Source organism: Sciurus carolinensis, unplaced genomic scaffold, assembly GCF_902686445.1.
Source record: "Sciurus carolinensis unplaced genomic scaffold, mSciCar1.2, whole genome shotgun sequence".
Taxonomy (NCBI): Eukaryota; Metazoa; Chordata; class Mammalia; order Rodentia; family Sciuridae; genus Sciurus; species Sciurus carolinensis.
Genome location: NW_025920346.1, coordinates 10,495 through 32,128, shown reverse-complemented (window position 1 = coordinate 32,128; position 21,634 = coordinate 10,495). Strand labels below are relative to the sequence as shown.

The 21,634-nt window shown below is 33.1% G+C and overlaps 1 pseudogene; it reads right to left on the bottom strand.

The window, feature by feature from the left end:
• Positions 1 to 401: 401 nt before the first annotated feature.
• Positions 402 to 21,339, bottom strand: LOC124975624 (ankyrin repeat, SAM and basic leucine zipper domain-containing protein 1-like; annotated as a pseudogene).
• Positions 21,340 to 21,634: the final 295 nt, after the last annotated feature.

Here is a 21,634-nt window from a genome sequence, read left to right as displayed (position 1 = left end):
TATTTTATAGTAACAGAAGGGGTAAATAAGGACTAAATAAAGCTATTGATTTATGGACTCTTTACAAAGTCTCTTAGATTATCTTTGACAATTGAACACATTTTAAAATAAAAGAATATTAGATAAAAATTTTTTTGATTGTGATTTACTTGTGTGTTCAGACTAAATGTTCATGTATAATTTATTGCTTGACCAAAATTAACAGAATATAATAAACTATATTTACAACTCAAATTGACAAATCACTTTCTAAAGAAAAATTCTCTCCTTTATATTATCATAATTCTTCTATGTAGTATAGGCAAAGAATAGGTGATATTGTACCACAGATGTCTATTCAAAGCAATATGGGGATAATTTGAATAAGATCAACATACATAATTTTAAAACAAATATTAGGGTTATATTCTCTGAAATGTTAGCTTGCAAATGAAAAGAATCAGTCCAAATCCATGTATTGTAATAGCTTTCCTCTTCAAAATTCTACTCTTTCATGTAGATACTTCTTCCATTAATGATATGCAAGTTGAATCATTTGCCCGTTCATTTTGCAGCTAATATTTAGAATGGAAAAAAGAGTTAATATACAAAAAAATAAAAATAAGACCTCTTTAAGATCTGAAAAATACATCCATATTAATTCACTTGATATAGAGGGAGGCAACTCAAGATTCTAATGAAGATTTAAAGTGAACACATCTTGAAATACAGTTTTTCACCATCATCCCATTAATGTAAATTATTAGTTTTACATTAAAATAAATACTTCCATAGATTATCACATTTTAAACTGGTGTTTTTATGTCTTGAGATAAAGTTTCTTTAATTATAAATTAAATTTTGTATTTTACCTGTAAGGAATAACAACTGATACTTATTTCTTTTCATATTAAATATCAACTAATGTCTTAAAAAAGAGTGAACTATACTTGTAACAAATCTATGATATATGAAACTGAACAAATATTGGAAGAACAGATGCTTATGATAGAAATGAAATACTTTATTTAAATATAATTGCAGAAACACATGTCAATAAAAACTGAAGTGGTCCTTTAACAAATAATGTGTGAAAGAAGCCTCATTTTGTGTGGGGGTGGGGAAATAGGGAGACAGGGATGGAGGCAGAGAGAATGAGGGCAGAAAGGAGAGAGAAAGGAAAGGAGAAATGGCTGCTGTGTGGGTAAGCAGGAAGAGAATAAGCAGAAACCAAAAGATCCTGGAGATAAAAAGAATCAGGTGGATTTATAGAGTAATATTTATTAGAAACATCCTGTGTGAGAGTGGTGATGTAAATACTTTCAAATCACAAGAAGTAATAACTTCTAAATTCTACAGTGTAAATATTTAAAAAGCCTGCAAAATTAATTTTAAACTTATAGCAGAAAAACAAACTGCAATGCCAATCTCATTAAGACTGTCATCTTGGTGTAACTACTGAAAGGTGTCACTCAGCAAGTTTCTTTTTTGACACTGATGCTCCATTTACTGAATCCTGAGACAGTTATTCCTTTTTTAACCAATTAATTAGAATGATCTTTTCTGACAGGAGCTGTCACTGTGCTGGTTTGAAAAAGTGATGTGGTGTTAATGTCTAGCCTTGACTTCCCCCACCCTTTCTGTTACCTCCACGGATTTATCTGTGATAACTCATGTTTCTTTTTTTCATTAAATCTTCTTCAGTTATTATTGGTAAACTTTGAAACATTATAAATTTAATAAGCATAATAATATATTCCAAACCTGGAAACCATAACAATTCCTAAGTTAAATCCCATTATGATAATTACTACTTGAAAACTAATCAAAAGAAAAAAATTCAATAGCTTGCTCAAAAATTAAGATTTTGCCACCCAAAGAACTGTATATGATATTATTATAAACTAATAAATGTGTTCTCAACACTAGTCCTTATACAGATATCTATAAATTCTTGATATGCAAAGTCACTGAAAAAGAAGGTCTTCTATGTAGCTAAATAAAGATAAAAATTCTCTTGCCAGGTGCAGTGGTTCACACCTATAATTCTAGCAGCTTGGAGGCTGAGGCAAGAGGATTGAGAGTTCAAAGCCAACCTCAGCAATGGTGAGGCTCTAAGCAATTCAGTGAGGCCCTGTCTCTAAATAAAATAAAAAAATAGGACTGGGGATGTTGTTCAGTGCTGCAGTACCCCTGAGTTCAATCTCTGGTACCAAAAAAAGAAAAAAAAAAGATGATAATTCTCCTTACATACATACATTATCAAAATAAATATAATGACACCTGATTGCATTATCTATGTTTTAAAGTCAATAAGTCTATAAAGCAATGCTTCTTAATTTCCTCATTTCAGAAAACTCTGGTTCTCTCCCCAATTTTATCTCAAGGGCTCCATATGTTTTCCCACTTATCCACCCCATCTTTGTAACTTTGAACAGGGGAAAACAAATTAATAACCAACTTGAGGAAAGTATGTCTTAGGGAATTCCCTACATTTAAAACTGATGCTTTTTGCAGGGGTTGGCTCAGTGGCAGAGTGCTCACTTGGCACACATGAGGCCCTGGGTTTGATCCTCAGCACCACATAAAATAAATCAATAAAATAATGGTATTTTGCCCATCTACAGCTGAGAAGATATTTTAAAAAGCTGATGCTTTGTAGGATATTTCTATACAAAAATCATTCCAAATTTTCCTTGGATCACCCTGAAAAATATCACATTAAGTTAAAATAAATTCTTCTAGATAAATTAGAGATAAATGGAGCCATAATTTTTGTTCTCAGTCAGTTCAGTCTCTATCTAGCTTTTTCAGAAGAGGGGCTTGGCATACAGCAGGCAGTCATATGTCAGGTGAATGAATAAAGTTGAACACAACTTCTAAGATGCCTCTTTCACTGACAAGGAGTTACTTTCTCAAAGAATTATAAAATTTATTGCTCATTTCCCCATTTACAATATAATTTCCCCACCATTACTTTGTAGAATTTGCTTCACAACTTTTTTATTCTCACTTTAAAGACTCCTTCTGTTTAAATATTATGTTATAGCCAGAATGACAAATTACCTGGGAAATGTATGAAATTTATTTTGAGAAAAATACATTTTTTGATAAAATATTCGTGAACACATTGAATGAATTACAAGTTGAAGGTGTAAATTTTAATATATAACCTAACTTTCACCTAATATCCTTTGCAAAATCTTTATAGAAATAAATATTTTTTCATTAAATACACATGAAGAACTCAGAAGTGAGTTCCTTAGATGCCTCTAAATGTTTTCCTCTTCTCCTCCTTCAACAAATGTTCCTATTTCAGCAGTTTAGATCTTGGTATAACCAATTTTCTTTAAATCAATTGTCCATAAACCCAAATATACAGTTCTATGTGAAACAAAACAGACAAAAATCACAAGACTCTTTAAAAAACACAAGTTAAATTACAAATTAATATAGAGTCTGGTCAATAGAAGGAATATTTCATCCATAATTGTATTAACAGAGGTATATTTAATTTTGTTTTTTTACAACTACATAGCTGCATATAAATAATTTATAAATAGAAATTTCTATCTTTAACAATCTAATAATTTGACCTTCATTATTTTTTTAACTGACTAAACATCATTTTCTCTGTTTTTGGTACAGAGGATTGAACCAAGAGTCTTGTGCATGTACATGAACTCTACAGCCCTAAGCTACCTACCTGGTCCCTGGCTGTGCACATTATAACAAACAAGTATATCATAATTTATCAAATTATTTTCCCAGTATATGACACTTATGTTACAAACAATTTTGGAATAAACTACTACTGAAGACAGAAATGTTTTTATAGTCCTTGGCACATGTTGCTAGAATGTTTTTGAATGGTGCACCACCAGTTTCACTGAGAATATTAGACTGGTGAACTCTAACTAGAAAGAATCACTGGGGTAACCCCTTTTCCAATGCTGAACAAAAACATGAAAGGGGTGTGCTTCTGTAGTATGCATTTCTTTAATGACCAAAAAAGTTTGTTTGTTGTGTTAATTCCTTCCTTTGGAAACTGTCCTTTCCCACTTGTCTCCATGTTCCACTCACTGCTCTCATCAGAACCCTTCCACTGTCTAGCAACTTTTGTTGTGAAACATTTTGCATAATTACCCTCCCCCCTTTTAATGTTAAACATGTATCTTCTGAATTAAGACTTTTAGTTTGCAAACTTCTTCAATCAGATCTTCAACATTACTAACAAGTTCTTCACAAACTGAAGTAAAATTCTTGGGAGAAGCCCATTCCAGGAACTATCTGTTAATAGTTTCAAAAGTCACATTTTAATTAATAGAAATAACTTTTTTCAACTTTATATACACAATGGTCACACAAAACTTCTAAACACTAAATTATATAATTGAGAAGTTGTTCTTTTTAGGATAAATCCTGACACAAAAATAAGTCAGTAATTTTATATACATATAGTAATTTTGTATAAATAATCCAGTAATTTTGTATAAATTAATAATTTTGTATAAATTGCTAAATGTATTTCCCAAATATAGGTACAGATAACATGGAAATTAATATATTATTTGAATAAATGATTCCCATATTAATATTACAAAAGATCATAGGAAAACAAATTTACTTAAAAATTTTTATTCAAACAAATAGTGAAAACAACTGTGAATAACTAAAAAATAATTTGTTGAAGGTAACAGAACTGTGTATAATCACAAATATTTTAATAGAAGGCCAGTGTAAATAGACTGAAAATACTTCACGTGAATTAATAACTATTGATAATTACATACTATAAATTTTACAATACTTTTCTTAAATGACTTTTGCCTTTGCCTCCAAATACCAGTTTAACATTATTCTTCTTTTTTCTTGATTTTTTAAATTATTGTATACAAATGGGATACATGTTGTTTCTCTATTTGTACATGGAGTCAAGGCATACAATTTGTGTAATCATAAATTTACATAGGGCAATGATGTTTGATACATTATTTGATTTTTCCCTTTCCCCCACCCCTCCCACCCCTCTTTTCCCTCTACACAGTCGTTCCTTCTTCCATTCTTACCACCCTCCTTATCCCTAACCCTAAACCTAACACTAACCCTAATGCTAACCCCTCCCACCCCCCATTATATGTCCTCATCCGATTATCAGCAAGATCATTTGTCCTTTGGTTTTTTGAGATCGGCTTATCTCACTTAGCATGATATTCTCCAATTTCATCCATTTGCCTGCAAATGCCACAATTTTATCATTCTTCATGGCGGAATAATATTCCATTGTATATATATACCACAGTTTCTTTATCCATTCATCAACCGAAGGGCATCTAGGTTGGTTCCACAATCCGGCTATGGTGAATTGAGCAGCAATGAACATTGATGTGGCTGTATCTCTGTAGTATGCTGATTTTAAGTCCTTTGGGTATAGGCCAAGGAGTGGGATAGCTGGGTCTAATGGTGTTTCCATTCCAAGCTTTCTGAGGAATCTCCACACTGCTTTCCAGAGTGGCTGCACTAATTTGCAACCCCACCAGCAATGTATGAGTGTTCCTTTTTCACCACATCCTCGCCAACACCTATTGTTGCTTGTGTTCTTGATAATCGCCATTCTAATTGGGGTGAGATGAAATCTTAGGGTAGTTTTGATTTGCATTTCTCTTATTACTAGAGATGTTGAACATTTTTTCATATATCTGTTGATTGTACATCTTCTTCTGTGAAGTGTCTGTTCATTTCCTTAGCCCATTTGTTGATTGGGTTATTTGTATTCTTGGTGTAGAGTTTTTTGAGTTCTTTATACATTCTGGAAATTAGTGCTCTATCTGAAGTATGAGTGGAAAACATTTTCTCCCACTCTGTAAGCTCTCTCTTCACATTACTGAGAGTTTCCTTTACTGAGATAAAGCTTTTAGTTTAAATCTATCCCAGTTGTTAAATCCTGCTTTTATTTCTTCTGCTATGGGAGTCCTGTTAAGGAAGACTGAACCTAGGCCAACAAGTTGAAGGTTTGGACCTACTGTTTCTTCTATAAGATGCAGGGTCTCTAGTCTGATTCTGAGGTCCTTGATCCATTGTGAGTTGAGTTTTGTGTAGGGAGAGAAATAGGGGTTTAATTTCATTCCATTGCATATGGTTTTCCAGTTTTCCAAGCACCATTTGTTGAAGAGGCTATCATATCTCCATTGCATATTTTTGGACCCTTTGTCTAGTATGAGAAAATTGTATTTATTTGGGTTTGTGTCCATATCCTCTATTCTGTACCATTGATCTACCTGTCTATTTTGGTACCAATACCATGCCATTTTTGTTACTATTGCTTTGTAGTAAGGTTGAAGATCTGGTATTGCAATACCCCCTGCTTCGCTCTTTCTACTGAGGATTGCTTTAGCTATTCTGGGTTTTTTATTCTTCCAGATGAACTTCATAATCGCTTGAACTATTTCTGCAAGGTACATCATTGGGATTTTAATTGGAATTGCATTGAATCTGTATAGCACTTTAGGTAGTATGGCCATTTTGACAACATTAACTCTGCCTATCCAAGAACATAGGGAGATCTTTCCATCTTCTAAGGTTTTCTTTAATTTCTTTCTTTAGTGTTCTGTAGTTCTCATTGTAGAGGTCTTTCACCTCTTTTGTGAGATTGATTCCCAAGTATTTCATTTTTTTCGATGCTATTGTTATTGGGATAGTTTTTCCTAATTTCTCTTTCTGAAGATTCATCACTTATGTATAAAAATGCATTGCATTTATGAGCATTGATCTTGTATCCTGCTATTTTACTGAATTCACTTATGAGTTCTAAAAGTTTTCTGATGGAATTTCCAGGTTCCTCTAAATATATAATCATGTCATCAGTGAACAGGGATAGTTTGAGTTCTTCTTTTCCAATTCGTATCCCTTTAATTTCTTTGGTTTGTCTAATTGCTCTGGCTAGAGTCTCAATGACAATGTTGAATAGAAGTGGTGAAAGAGGGCATCCCTGCCTTGTTCCCATTTTTAGGGGGAATACTTTCAGTTTTTCACCATTTACAATGATATTGACCATGGGCTTAGCATGTATGACCTTTATAATGTTAAGGAATGTTCCCACTACCCCAATTTTTTCTAGTGTTTTGAGCATGAAGGGATGCTGTATTTTATTGAATGCTTTTTCTGCATCTATTGAAATAATCATGTGATTCTTAACTTTTACTCTATTGATATGATGAATGACATTTATTGATTTCCGGATGTTGAACCAAGCTTGCATCCCTGGGATAAAACCCAGTTGATCGTGGTGAACTATCTTTTTAATATATTTTTGTATGCAATTTGCTAAAATTTTGATGAGAATTTTTGTGTCGATGTTCACTAAGAATATTGGTCTGAAATTTACTTTCTTCAATGTGTCTCTGTCTGGTTTAGGTATCAGAGTTATATTGGCTTCATAGAACAAGTTTGGGAGGGTTCCCACCTTCTCTTTCATGGGATTCTTTGAGGAGTATTGGAATGAGCTCTTCTTTAATGGTTTTGTAGAACTTGGCTGAGAACCCATTTGGTCCCGGACTTATTTTTGGTAGGATTTTGATGACCTCTTCTATTTCATTGATTAAAATTGATTTATTTAAGTTGTATATGTCCTCCTCATTCAGTTTAGGTAATTTATATGTCTCTAGAAACTTGTTGATGTGTTTGAGGTTTTCTGTTTCGTTGGAGTATAGATTTTCAAAATAGCTTGTAATTATGTTCTGTATTTCACTCGTGTCTGTTGTAATATTTCCTTTTTCATTCCGAATTTTAGTAATTTGGGTTTTCTCCCTCTTTCACTTTGTTAGTGTGCCTAAGAGTTTATCAATTTTGTTTATTTTTTCAAAGAACTAACTATTTATTTTGTTTATTTTTATGATTGTTTCTTTTGTTTCAATTTCTTTGATTTTGCTGATTTTAACTATCTTCCTGTCTTCTACTACTTTTGGTGTTGGTCTGCTCTTCTTTTTCAAGGGCTTTGAGCTGTAGTGTTAAGTTGTTTATTTGTTGATTTCTACTTCTTTTGTTGAATGTGCCCCATGAAATAAATCTTCCTCTAAGTACTGCTTTCATAGTGTCCTAGAGATTTTGATATGATGTCTTTGTTCTCGTTTACTTCCTAGAAAATTTTTATTTCCCTTCTCATATCTTCTGTTATCCATTCATCACATAATAATGTATTATTTAATCTCCAGGTATTGGAGAAGTTTCTGTTTTTTATTCTGTCATTTATTTCTAATTTCAATCCATTATGATCTGATAGAGTACAAGGTAGTATCTCTATCTTCTTGTATCTACTAACAGTAGATTTGTAGCATAAAATATGGTCTATTTTAGAGAAGGATCCATGTGCTGCTGAGAAGAAAGTGTATTCGTTCTCTGTTGGGTGATATATTCTATATATGTCGGTTAAGTCTAAATTGTTGATTGTGTTATTGAGATCTATGGTTTCTTTATTCAATTTTTGTTTGGAAGATCTATCCAGTGGTGAGAGAGGTTTTTTAAAATTGCCTAGTATTATTTTGCTGTGGTCTATTTTATTTCTGGAATTGAGAAGGATTAGTTTGACGTATGTGGATGAGCTATTCTTCGGGACATAGATATTTATGATTGTTATGTCTTGCTGATTTATGCTTCCCTTAAGCAGCATATAATATCCTTCTTTTTCCCTTCTGACTAGTTTTGACTTGAAGTCCACATTATCTGAAATGAGGGTGGATACTCCATCTTTTTTGCTGTGTCCATATACATGGTATGATTTTTCCCATCATTTCACCTTTAGTCTATGGGTATCTCTTTCTATGAGATGAGTCTCTTGCAGGCAGCATATTGTTGGATTTTTCTTTTTATTCCAATCTGCCAGTCTATGTCTTTTGATTGATGAGTTCAGGCCATTAACTTTCAGGGTTATTATTATGATATGATTTGTATTCCCAGTCATTTGACTCATTTTTTTTTTTTGACAAGATTTGGTTTCTCCGTTATTTGGCTATTTCTTTAGGGTAGTTCCTCCCGTTGCTGATTTGCATCATTGTTTTTCATCTCTTCCTCATGGAATATTTTGCTGAGAATGTCCTGTAATGCTGGCTTTCTTTTTGTAAATTCCATTAGCTTTTGTTTATCATGGAAGGCTCTTATTTCAACATCAAATCTGAAAGTAAGTTTTGCTGGGTATAAGATTCTTGGTTGGCATCCATTTTCTTTCAGGGCTTGAAAAATGTTTTCCAGGCCCTTCTAGCTTTTAGGGTCTGGACTGAAAAATCTGCTGATATTCTTATTCGTTTCCCCCTGAATGTAATTTGATTCTTTTCTCTCACGGCCTTTAAAATTCTGTCTTTATTTTGTATGTTAGGTATTTTCATAATAATGTGCCTTGGTGTGGGTCTGTTGTAATTTTGTATATTTGGAATCCTATAAGCCTGTTGTACTTGGCTTTCCATTTCATTTTTCAGATTTGGGAAATTTTCTGATATTATTTCATTGAATAGATTGTTCATTCCTTTGGTTTGTTTCTCTAAGCCTTCCTCAATCCTAATATTTCTTAAATTTGGCCTTTTCATGATATGCCATAATTCTTGTAGATTCTGTTCATGATTTCTTACCATCTTCTCTGTTTGGTCAACTTTGTTTTCAAGATTAAATTTTTTGTCTTCAATGTTTGAGAGTCTGTCTTCCAGGTGTTCTATCCTATTGGTTATGCTTTCTATGGAGTTTTTAACTTGGTTTATTGTTTCCTTCATTTGAAGGATTTTTTTTTTCTCAATATCTCTAACTCTTTATTGAAATGATCTCTTGCTTCCTGTATTTGGTCTTTTAACTGTTGATTGCTGTGATCATTTAATGCCTGCATTTGCTCTTTCATCTCCTCCTTCAATGCCTGCATTTGCTCTTTCCTCTCCTCATTTGCTTCTCTGATACATTCTGAACTCCCTTTCTGACATTTCTTCTGCTGTGCTGTCATTGGGTTTTATTGCTATAGTGTATAGGTTTGTTTGGGACATTTTCTTCCCTTGTTTTCTCATACTGGTCAGATGTCAGTGGGACCCTGAAATATTGCAGATTTCCTCTATTGGCTTATATTGTCCCTGTAGATTTCCAGTGTAACACCTCCCAGCCTTCAGTAGCCTGAAGTCTTGGAGGAACTTGATAATGCAGTGCTTCTGAAGAAAGCTGCCCCTAGCCCGGTACTGGTTCCAGGACTTGGAGCTGGCTCTGTGCAGAAAGGCTCTCACTGAGGGGCCTGCACCACACAGCTGGCCCTGTGGGAGGATCCCACAGCCAGAGTGTGCAAGGCTACCTGGGGAAGACTCTAGCTGTCCTGCCCTGCTCTGATAAGCCACCCCTATCTGTGCCTGCCACCCAGGCCAAGCTTCTCCCGGTGGGGGAGTCTCACCCCATGGCTCTATTTTAGTCTGAGTCTCTCAAGGCCTCCCCTTATTGAGTCCTGGGTTCTGGAGCGACTGGAGATGCAGTTACCCTCTAGTCCTACCATCTTGGTTTGCCCCATGGAAAGAGCCTGTGGCTGGAGTGGGCAGGGCTGCCTGGAGAAGTCTCTGGCTGCCCTGCCCTGATCCCAGAGGCTGCTTGCAGTCAAAGTTCTTTCTTGGCTTGGGGACTTGTGGCTGGTTCTGTGTAGAAAGGCTCTCACTGGGCAGTCTGCTCCGAGAAGTGAGTCTTGAAAGGTGCCTCTCTCCACAGGGGGTCAGGGTGCTTGGAGAAGTCCCTGACTGCCCTGTCCTGGTCCCTGAAGCTGCTTGCAGGCCGGAACACACCACGCTGACTCTGGGACTTGGAGCTGGTTCTGATCAGAAAGGCTCTCACTGGGGTGCCTGCTCCAAGAAGATGGAGAAGCTGGCCATGTGGGAGGGGCCCACCGCCAGAGTGCTGACTGGGGAAGACTCTAGCTGCTGCCCTGCTCCGTTAAGCCACCTCTATCCTGGCCTGCAGCCCAGGCCGAGCTTTACCCGGTTGGCGAGACTCACCCATGGCTCTATTTTAATCCAAGTCTCTCAATGCCTCCCCTTCTTGAATCCTGGGTTCTGGAGCGACTGGAGATGCAGTCACCCTCTAGTCCATCATCTTGGATCACCCTGTGGAAAGAACCTGAGGCTGGAGGGGGCAGGGCCACCTGGAGAAGTCTCTGGCTGCCCTGCCCTGGTCCCAGAGGCTGCTTGCAGGGTCGAAGTTCTCCATTGGCTCGGGGACTTGTGGCTGGCTCTGTGTAGAAATGCTCTCACTGGGCGGTCTGCTCTGAGAAGCTAGCATTGAAAGATGCCTCCCGCTGCAGGGAACCAGGCTGCTTGGGGAAGTCCTTGGCTGCCCTGTCCTTGTCCCTGAAGTTGCCTGTGGGCCAGAGTACGCCGTGCTGGCTCTGGGACTTGGAGCCGGTTCTGATCAGAAAGGCTCTCACTGGGGGGCCTGCTCTGAGAAGCTGGAAAAGCTGGCGGTGTTGAAGGGGCCCACTGCTGCAGTGTGCAGAGCTGCCTGGAGAAGACTCTAGCTGCCCTGCCCTGCTCAGATAAGCCACCTTTATCCAGGCCTGCCGCCCGGGCCAAGCTTTAGCCAGTGGGCGAGACTCTCCCATGGCTCTATTTTAATCCAAGTCTCTCAATGCCTCCCCTTCTTGAGTCCTGGGTTCTGGAGCGACTGGAGATGCAGTCACCCTCTAGTCCACCATCTTGGATCGCCAGTTTGTTTTTTTAGGTCACTTATTTTCTCACTAAAGCTTCCTTCACTAAAACAACTTTATATTGGTAATAGTTTTTAATAACACTCAACAACTGTTTTGTTTCAACTTTCACTTGGGTGTCCTGTCACTTTATATTTTAAACAATTAAATCCCCTTTAAAAACAAATGGGAAGTCCATTACAGGGATTGGTTTAATATTTGGTCTTATTCATTTTCCTTTGCTTGTGGGTGAGAACACAGTATTTTTCAACTAATTAGTATGCAAAGGAATAATATTAAATTAATTTACTTAATTTGATATTACATTGAACAACTGATATTTTACCAGATCAGTACTTTTTACTGAATTATCATGAACTTATTTGGAGTGTTCTTCAGCGTTCAGACTTTTTCACTTAATAATTTTGGTAGAATAACTTATGAGTATTTACAGGTAATTTAGTAATGATATTCTGAACAGCTGTTATTAAATGACCACACTGTTTAATTTCTGAAGAAATTGAGGAACTCATCAGCACTAAAGAAAGGAAGTAAATAAATAGAAATCACTTAAGAGCAATTTACTTCCTTCTACTGGGCTAGATACAAAATCTAGTTATAAAATTAATAGATCCTTTAAAAATGTTTATACATTAGGTAATATGTATTAGGAACTGAATTAGACCTTGAACTATACAAATTTAAAAAATGTGGAAAATAAGTTTTAAATCTTAAGGATCTCATATTTCAAGATGAATGTGAACACACAACTATAACATTTTTACCTTAAGCGACACAAAAAAGAAAAAGAACCAATATTTGTATATCTCCTATATGAACAAACCACTAGTTATTTTTACATATATTATTTTTTCCAATCCTTATCAACAAATAATGCTAATACTAGTTTGTAAATGAGATTTATATCTGAATTTTTAAAGAATTTTAAACAAGAAAGTATAAAATCAGGCTTTTGAAGAAGAAAGTTTATTAGGAGAGTGATGTGGCTTAGAGTAACACTAAAACAAAAGTAGAGAGAATCACTGGGAGACTAATAGAAAGATGCATTGAAGAGATGATGAAATTAAACTAAGGATCTGGAAGTCTCATTGGAAGCAGGAGGTTGAGTGGTAGTTTAAGAAATTTCTGGGATAAAAAACTGAACATTCTCATGATAGATTGCATGCAACATAATAGAAAGAATCTAGAATGATTCTCAGTTATTTGCTTTCCATTAAAGTTGGTGAAAAGCAGAGAACTGAATTTGAGGATGGGTGACGAGGAGAATAGGGGATGGAGAGAAAACACCATGGCACAATAATTAAGAGCACAGACTCTTGTATCAAGTCTCAAGCAGAGTTTGGAATCAACTTCCACCCTTACTAGCTTTATGATCCTGCACAAGTCTAATATTGAGCCAAATGTTTCCATATCTCTAGAATGGTGACAAAAGGACTTTCAGAAGGACTGCAGGAGGCAATATAAAACATTTTGTCTTCCAAACAGCTTGCATTCAAGCAGACTTATTTATGATAATGACTGCAATTAGTATGAGAGGCAGGTGGCAAACACTAGTAAGCAGTAGATAATGCAGGTCTTACAAGGATATTTATTCTGAGGTCTACAGACTCTTGAGTCTACATACAATTCAGAGGTTCAGTAAGATCCATGGGGAAAAAAGTACATTTTTTTCACTAACCATTAACTGCAATTCAGCCTTTTTTGTGAACATAATAACAAATCACAAGAGTAATTAGTGGGGCTAGGGAGATAGATCAGTGGGTAGAGTGCTTGCGTTGCAAGTACAAGTCCCTGAACTTGATCCCTAGCACCACAAAGAAAAGAGTGATTTTCCCTTAAAAATGAGAAGAAGGCAAGAATGCCCATTATTGACCTCTCTTATTAACAAAATATTGAAAGTTCTGAACACTGTAATAAAGCAAGAAAAAGAAATAAAAGGCACAAAGATTGGAAAGAAAGAAATTATCAGAGTTCCCTGCATACCACACTATTTCTATAGAAAATATCAAAGAACCTAGGGAAAAAACCTCCTAGATCTAGTGAGTCCAGCAAAGCTGAAACACTCACAGAGGATAGAAATGAATTGCATATGGAAACAAATAAAAAGTCAATACCACTAACAATGCTCTAAAGATAATGAAAGTCTTCAATTTTGTGTATAGTTAGATTTATGCAATAAAAATTACAAAATGCTGATTAAAAGAAAACCTTGAACTTGTATGTTCATGAATTTATTAGACTTAACATCGTTAAGATGTCAATTTTGCAAAGGATTAGTGCCATCACTATAAAAATGTCAGAAAAAAACTTGTAGATATAGAATTGCTTAAATTAAATTATATATGAAAAGAAAAACATTCCAGAATAGCCAAGACAATTATGGGAAAGAATAACATTATAGGAATAATTTTTCCTAATGCTAAGTCTGTCCATAAACATTTAGAATAATAATGATGGTATGGTAAAAATTGATCATCACTAACTGGAAAATCTGAAATCTCAATCAAATTTCTGAGCACTTTGGATTTTTGGATTAGGGATGCTCAACAGGTGACATCTGTGGAAATTTCCCAAATCCAAAAATGCTTCAAAAAATCTGTACTATTTCTGATCCCAAGCATTTCAGATGAGGGTAGAGAGTCAATGTGTACTTACAGAGGGACAGACACATGAAGAAAATGGAATAGAGAACCCAGAAGACTCTACAAAAATATGTCCAATTTAGTTTTAACAAATAATGAAAACAAATTCTGTAGAAGGAATAACCTTTTTAACAAACAATGCTGGAACAATTGAACATCCACAGCCACCAAATGAACTTCTGCATGTACCATACAGTCACAAAAATGAACTAAAAATGTACCATGAACTTGAAAATATTAAGAATCTAATTTTTTTTAAACTTGACACTAGAAGTAGGGATCTATAAAAGGGAAATGCTAGCCCTGAAAATTTAAATTTTTTCTCTATCTATGAAAGACCCCATTAAGATAAAAATAAAAATTACAGACTTAAAAAAACATTAGCACAAATCCAAAAAAAGACTTGAATTTAGACAACTTCCCAATATCAATGTTATAAAACAATTCATACAAAATTAAATGGACAAGCGACAGAGACATTTCACCAGAAATGATACACAGATAGCAAATAAGACATGAAAAGATATTCAACACCTTTATCCTTTAGTTAAATGCAAATAAAATCACAATGATCCATCACTACACACCTGTAGAAATGGCTAAAAATATTTAGTGCTTACACGAAATACTGATGAGTATGCAGAGAAACTGGATCACTAATATATAGTTGGGTAAACATAAGACAAAACTGACATTTTGGAATAAAGGGGACTAGTTACTAAAAACAAAACAACATAAGTGTAGCTCCCATGCAACCTGTAAAATGCTCTCCTGAACATTTTACCAAGAGAAATGAATAATTACTTTAGTAAAGAATCTTATTCACAGCAGTTTAATTTGGTATAATCAGATTTTAAAATCTACTTAAATATCCCTCAATTGGTAAATGATTAAAATACAGTTAAAACATACCATGGAATACTACTCATCCACAAAAAGGAATAAAGTATTTTACTGATAAATGCAACAACATTGATTGAACTTAACAATGATCACAAAAAATCAATTTCTAAAAGACATTTACTGCATAATTCTATTTATATAACATTCATGAAATAATATTATAAAGATGAAGAACAAATTGTTTGCTAGGTGTTAAAATGGGGAAAGGGATAAGTATGGCAATAATGGGGTTGGATGAGGAAGCCAATAATAAGTAATATTGTAAGTGTTGACAGTGGTTACATGAAACTATACATGATATAATTATATAATTAAATATATACACACTAATAAATGCATGCATAACTGGTAAGATACAAATAAGCTCTGCAGATTGTCAAGTTTGGATATTATACTACAGTTATGTAAGATATGAACACTGGATCAAATTGTGTGAAGGATGCATGGGACATCCCTTTTATCTCTGAAATATGTAAATCTACAATTCTTTTTTTAAAAAAGTTAAAAACATTCATTTCTCTATAATTTATTAATAAAATCAAGCAGACTTTGGATTATTAGTAATCAGTGCTTAACAACTTTATATTATTGGAAATGAAATTTCTATCTTTATAATATAATATCTCACATAATAAAGGCTAAAAATAAATCCAAGATCATATGAGAAATGCTTTCTTATTAAGAGAAAGTATTACTACTGTAATTTTTTTCTGTTTGACATCTAAAATAATTTAAACAGTGTAAGAACTATACTAGGGAAAGCGTGGTATCTCTTATATAGTCTGATTCAACAAGGTGCAATAAAAAATGAAACATTAATGTTTCAACATGAGTTAAGATGGTGCACGGTTTGCTTCTTAGTAAAATCACTACAAAAATTGACTTTACAAAGGGTATCTATTTTTGAACAAAGAATATTTCAAAATCTCTTTCCTTGAGAAAATAATATAAAACCAAATGACAGACATTATCAATATTAATCTAAACAAGAATTGTTGATTCTACATAATATTAAAATAAATTGATAAGTTAACTCTACCTGACTTCCAACTTTGCCACGTCAGGTAACTCTCCAAAATATATCTCTTCTACCTCCAATTCTTTAATAGAAGACAGAATTTTCTGCTGATCATTATTGGTAATGCCAAACTAAGTAGAAATAATTTTAAGGTGTAGTTAAGATAATTATACTAGAATACTTTAATCTTCAAAATCATTAAAAGGTTTTCTGCTGAAACCTGCATCTTGAAAAACAGACATATTAGAAAATAATATACTAAAATATATGATTTGCTTATAAATGTGACTGATAAAGCTATCTACACTATTAAAATATTTTTGCAATATATAATAGTTGTGATAGACACTCAAACCCAATTACTAGATTTTAAGACATAATAGTTAAAACAACAGAGTACAAGTTGATATAGTATGCTTACTTTGATTTCTGTAATAATAAAAATTAGTGATTCTAATAATAATTTCAGGTTTCAATCAAAACTAGTGATTTAAATAATTTCAAGTTTCTAATGTGTTCAGATAACAAAGTTCATTGCTTTTTAACAGTCTATTTATCAAAATATCTCTAATATTTCTCACACTACTTTTTAATTGTTAGTAATATTAATGTCAAATTCATGACTTTTTATTTGTTCTTTTTAGATATACATGACAGTAGACAATATTTTGACATATTGTATATACATGGAACATAACTTATCCTAATTAGGATCCCATTGTTGTGGTTGTATATGATTTGGATTCCACTGGTTGTGTGTTCATATGTGAACAAAATAATATCTTGACAGTTTTAAGAAAATAACAAGAGTGGTACTATTTGGAAGACACATACTTATATCCACAAACATTTAAAAATGCACCTCTTTTTTCTAAGAAGTCTGTTTTGCAAATCTATTTCACACTTGGAAATGAAGTACTGCGCTAACTGAGATATCATGACCACCTAAAGGAACAAAACCACAACGTTATGTCTTTAAATGCTTTTAAAGTAACTTAATACTATAATCAGATTTTTGAATAAATTTTTCATAATCATATTTAATCAAGAACCTAATAAAATATCAATCAGTTTGTAACCCTATGATAACTGAAATAGAAAATAAAAGGTTCAATTTAAAAAAAAATTAGTGTAACTAGAGTTTTTGAAAATGATACTAACCTTTGCAAATTCATCTTTTTTCATGGTCAAAAGGTGTCTTAAAGTTATATCCCTTTCCTGTAGAAAATGTTAAAAAAAAAAAAAACTATTACCTTTCAATATAAATAGTACAAAGGGAAGTAGTTAAGTGTACATAAGATAGTGAATTGCTGCACTATTAAACAGCTTCCAACTTTCCAGAGGGGATAGATAAAGCACTATACTACCGGGTAGATAATATATACTCACCTCAAAAAATATCAATATAATTAGTTTTCCAGATTCAAATAACGTGATGACTTTCAAATTACAATTTTGCTTACATGGCATGAAAATATTTCTATAAAATTGGATAGAAATTATATTATGCTGAAGATTACTCCAAATAGAATAATAGTTTCAAAATTTTGAAATAATTTCAAAATTGTACTGTAAAACTCAACTCTAGGCAGGCATGGTAGCATATGCCTCTAATCCCAGTGGCTCAGAAGACTGAGGCAGGAAGAGTTCAAAGCCAACCTCAGTAAAAGTGAGGTGCTAAGCAACTCATTGAGACCCTGTCTCTAAATAAAATACAAAATAGGTTGGGGATGTGGCTCAGTGACTGAGTGTCCCTGAGTTCAATCCCTGATGCCCCCCCCCAAAAAAAAACTCTAAAACATCTGAACAAAATGTCCATAATCCTAAGGGGGGTCTGTTTTAAGTACTAATTTATTGTTTCAGTATCCTCATAATTCTTGTCTACTCAAATCCAAAATGTATGCTTAAAATATCTAGGTAAAGTTTGGCATAGGGGTATAATTTAATATTCAAGACAACCTTACATTACCTATTATTGTCTTTAAGGGGAAAATATGTTTAAGTAACATATTTTGTTGAAAAATCAGAGGAAGAATCTTATGTCATGTTTGTTTGGTTTAAAATCATGCTTCTAGTATTATATACAAGAAGATCAGCAACTGCAAAAACAAATGGCTTTATTTACAGAGGTATTGGACTGTTGGCAAAAGTTGTTAAATTCAACTAGCTTATACTTTATGTAAATATAATAATAAAATTTGGGGATATTTATTATAATTTTCAGATGGGATGTATTACAAATTATGCAGAAAAGGTACAGCATTCATTCATAGGCATCTTTATGAATTAAAATTTAATGTTATGTTGAACAACAAATAAAAATATATAAATCTCACCTTTAGTAAGTCTGTTATATATTCCAGTCCAAGACCATGTAAAAATATTTCCAGATCTCCAAATGCTATGAACTATATATATTTATAGCAATGTCAATTTCAGAACAGGCTATCAATGTACAAATAATAAATATATACTTATATTTCAAGAAAAAAATTAGAATAGTAAGAACAAGTTCATATAGAATATATTTGTAAATGTACACTCCAGATTTGATGCTGTATCAAGGATTGAGCAAGTGTTAATTCTTTTTTCATCCACCTGGGTTGGAACAGAATCCAGGGCTTTGTAAATGCTAAGCAAAGCAAACCACTGAGCAATCCTCTCAATTCAAACCAGGCTTTTCTAAGCAATGATATCACAGGAAATGAATGATGGCAAAGTGTAGCTCATCTTTCCTAAGAATGAAAATACTCATTAACATATATAACATGTAAAATATCTGCATGTAAAATTCTCTTTAATTGTGATAAGTAAGATTAAGCGAACAACTTTATATGAGGTAGAGAATGGTTTATAATTGTATACTGAACAATAGTGCTCAGGAAAAATAATTTTAGTTTTCACTTAAACAATGAGTAATGTGCTTAAAATACTCAGAAAGCAAGTGATAATGCTGTTTGAATACTAATGCAGATGCTGACTCCCTTCAAATACATTTTACTGATATTTTACTAAGTTTACATTTAAGTCTAAGTTGTTATGATTAATATTGGTACACATAAATAACACCCTCTAAAAATATGGAGAACAATGCATGTAAAACCCAGATATTTCTAAGTGATATTTTAAAATGCTTGTCAAAATATAAAATATCATATATCTTAAACACACCATTATATTTAGAATAAGTAGTAAGAGCATGCATTTTTAACTTATTTACAGGAATTATTTTGAAGTAAAATATGTTACCCAAATATGTGATCTTTTCCTTTATCAGAATCTGCTATCAAGTGTTTACTAATAGACTCTCCTTTAGTTAGCTCTTGAAGCTTTCCTTCCAATGGATTTAAAGTCAAAGAAAGAAAGTTGAAGACCTGAATAGGTTCAGAAATTAGCCAAATATAGTTAATATTTTTATATACTGTTAAGTGCACTTAAAAAGAAATAACATGATTATTTTTCAACTGAAAAATAAAATTTTAGCAAGGTATAAGGAACAAAACATTCATGACCTGTTACCCTGAGAATGACTTTTATAAACCCATGTAAATTGCAGAAGAGTATAACTAATTTGAAAGAGTAAAATTAGAGTAGCATTTTTAGTAATATATAATGCAAAAGTAAAATGCCATGTTGATAAATGACTCAGAAAGATCAAGATAAAGGTAGCAACTGAATTACATTGCTAAGAGGGAAGGAAGCAATAAACTTGCTTAAATGTATACAAATCTCAACTATATAACTCAAAGCAATACGGCAAAATTTGTTAGTTTTACAATCTAAGTTCTTACAAAGTCAAGGCTGTGTCATGTAATCATTCAAAATATAAGATCAAATTTCATTATAAGAAATGATTTATGATTTAATACAACCTTTGATGCTCATAAAATTTATTAAATCAAATTCAGTGTCATCTATCCAAAATTTAATAATGTACTAATTTTTAGTTTCCATATTTTCAATAATTAGAAGAAACAATGCAAAAAAAATGTTTTTGTTGTTCTAGGGACTGAACCCATGGGTGTATAACCACTGAGCCACATCCCCAGTATGTTTTTAAGAGACAAGGTCTCTCTGAATTGCTAAGTGCCTTGCTAATCTCCTAGGGCTGGCTTTCACTGGAGATTCTCTTGTCTCAGCCTCGGGAGCTGCTGGGTTTACAGGCATGCACCACCACACCCAGATTTCTTTTTGAAATTTTACAAGACTTTAGTGATTAGTCTCTATTCTAGAATAATTTTGGAAATGTACATATTATTTGGAAATTTATATCATGCTTATTAGATTGCTTAAAATTTAGTGAAGTTATTTTATATGCAGTATAAGTGGCATGGTCTGACAGTTGTATGACAGAGCTTGTGGAATTTCACAAACTTTAAAATTCAGAACCTCAGTGTTATGAACTCTTGAGCTTAATAATTTTACAATGGTACCAAACTTGACTCATGCTTAGAAAGTACAGGTCACTGACTAAAAGTTTAGTATTCACATCAAAAGTTTGTATTCATAAAATAATTTGATATATCACAAATATTTATCATTCACCTTTAAAATCTGAATGACAGCAGATCATATAGCCAATTATATTATCACTTTACCACATACCTTGTCATACATATAAGAATAAATGTAGCTTAAAGGATTTAACTTTTAAATTGTCTAACATCTAAAATTAAAAATTATACAACACTGTTTTAAATATGTCTTCAAATGTTGACACTTTACTGTCTCAATACATAAGTTAATTTTTAAAAATCTAAACCAGTTTATAATATTAGTGTACTCTACTTTCATTTTCAGCAACAGAAAAAGACTTTTATCTTTTTATATAACTTATCACACTATAAATATCTTTGATTTAGTAGATGAAAAATTACTACACAAATATTAGGTGGAGAAAAAAATATTTATTCATTTAACAGCTGAAAAAACCTTTATTACACTTGTGAATTCCAACAAAATTACATAAAAGTTCTATATAAGAAAATATGCTATACCACAGAAAAATTAGTTTAACATATAGATGATACCTCAAGATGTTTGTTTCTTTTTGCAATCTCACTTGGTGTCTTTCCATCTTTGGTTTGTAGCATTTTATTAGCTCCAAGTTCAAGCAACTTCAAACCTACATTTTATGACCTTGACGTGCTGCCCATGTTAAAGCCTATAAGGGGAGGAAAAGAGGATTGCTTAAAGAGAAGGAGTGCACGTGAGAGAGATAAGAATTGTTTTCAACAGTATTAATGGCACATTAAGAAAAAGAAAAGAGTTAATTTATAGAATGATGCAACCTCTTCATTTAACAATATGAACATATTTCCCATATTGTAATGTAACATACTTCCCATACTATAATTGCTCATTTCCTTAGTCCTTTTATTGATTTCC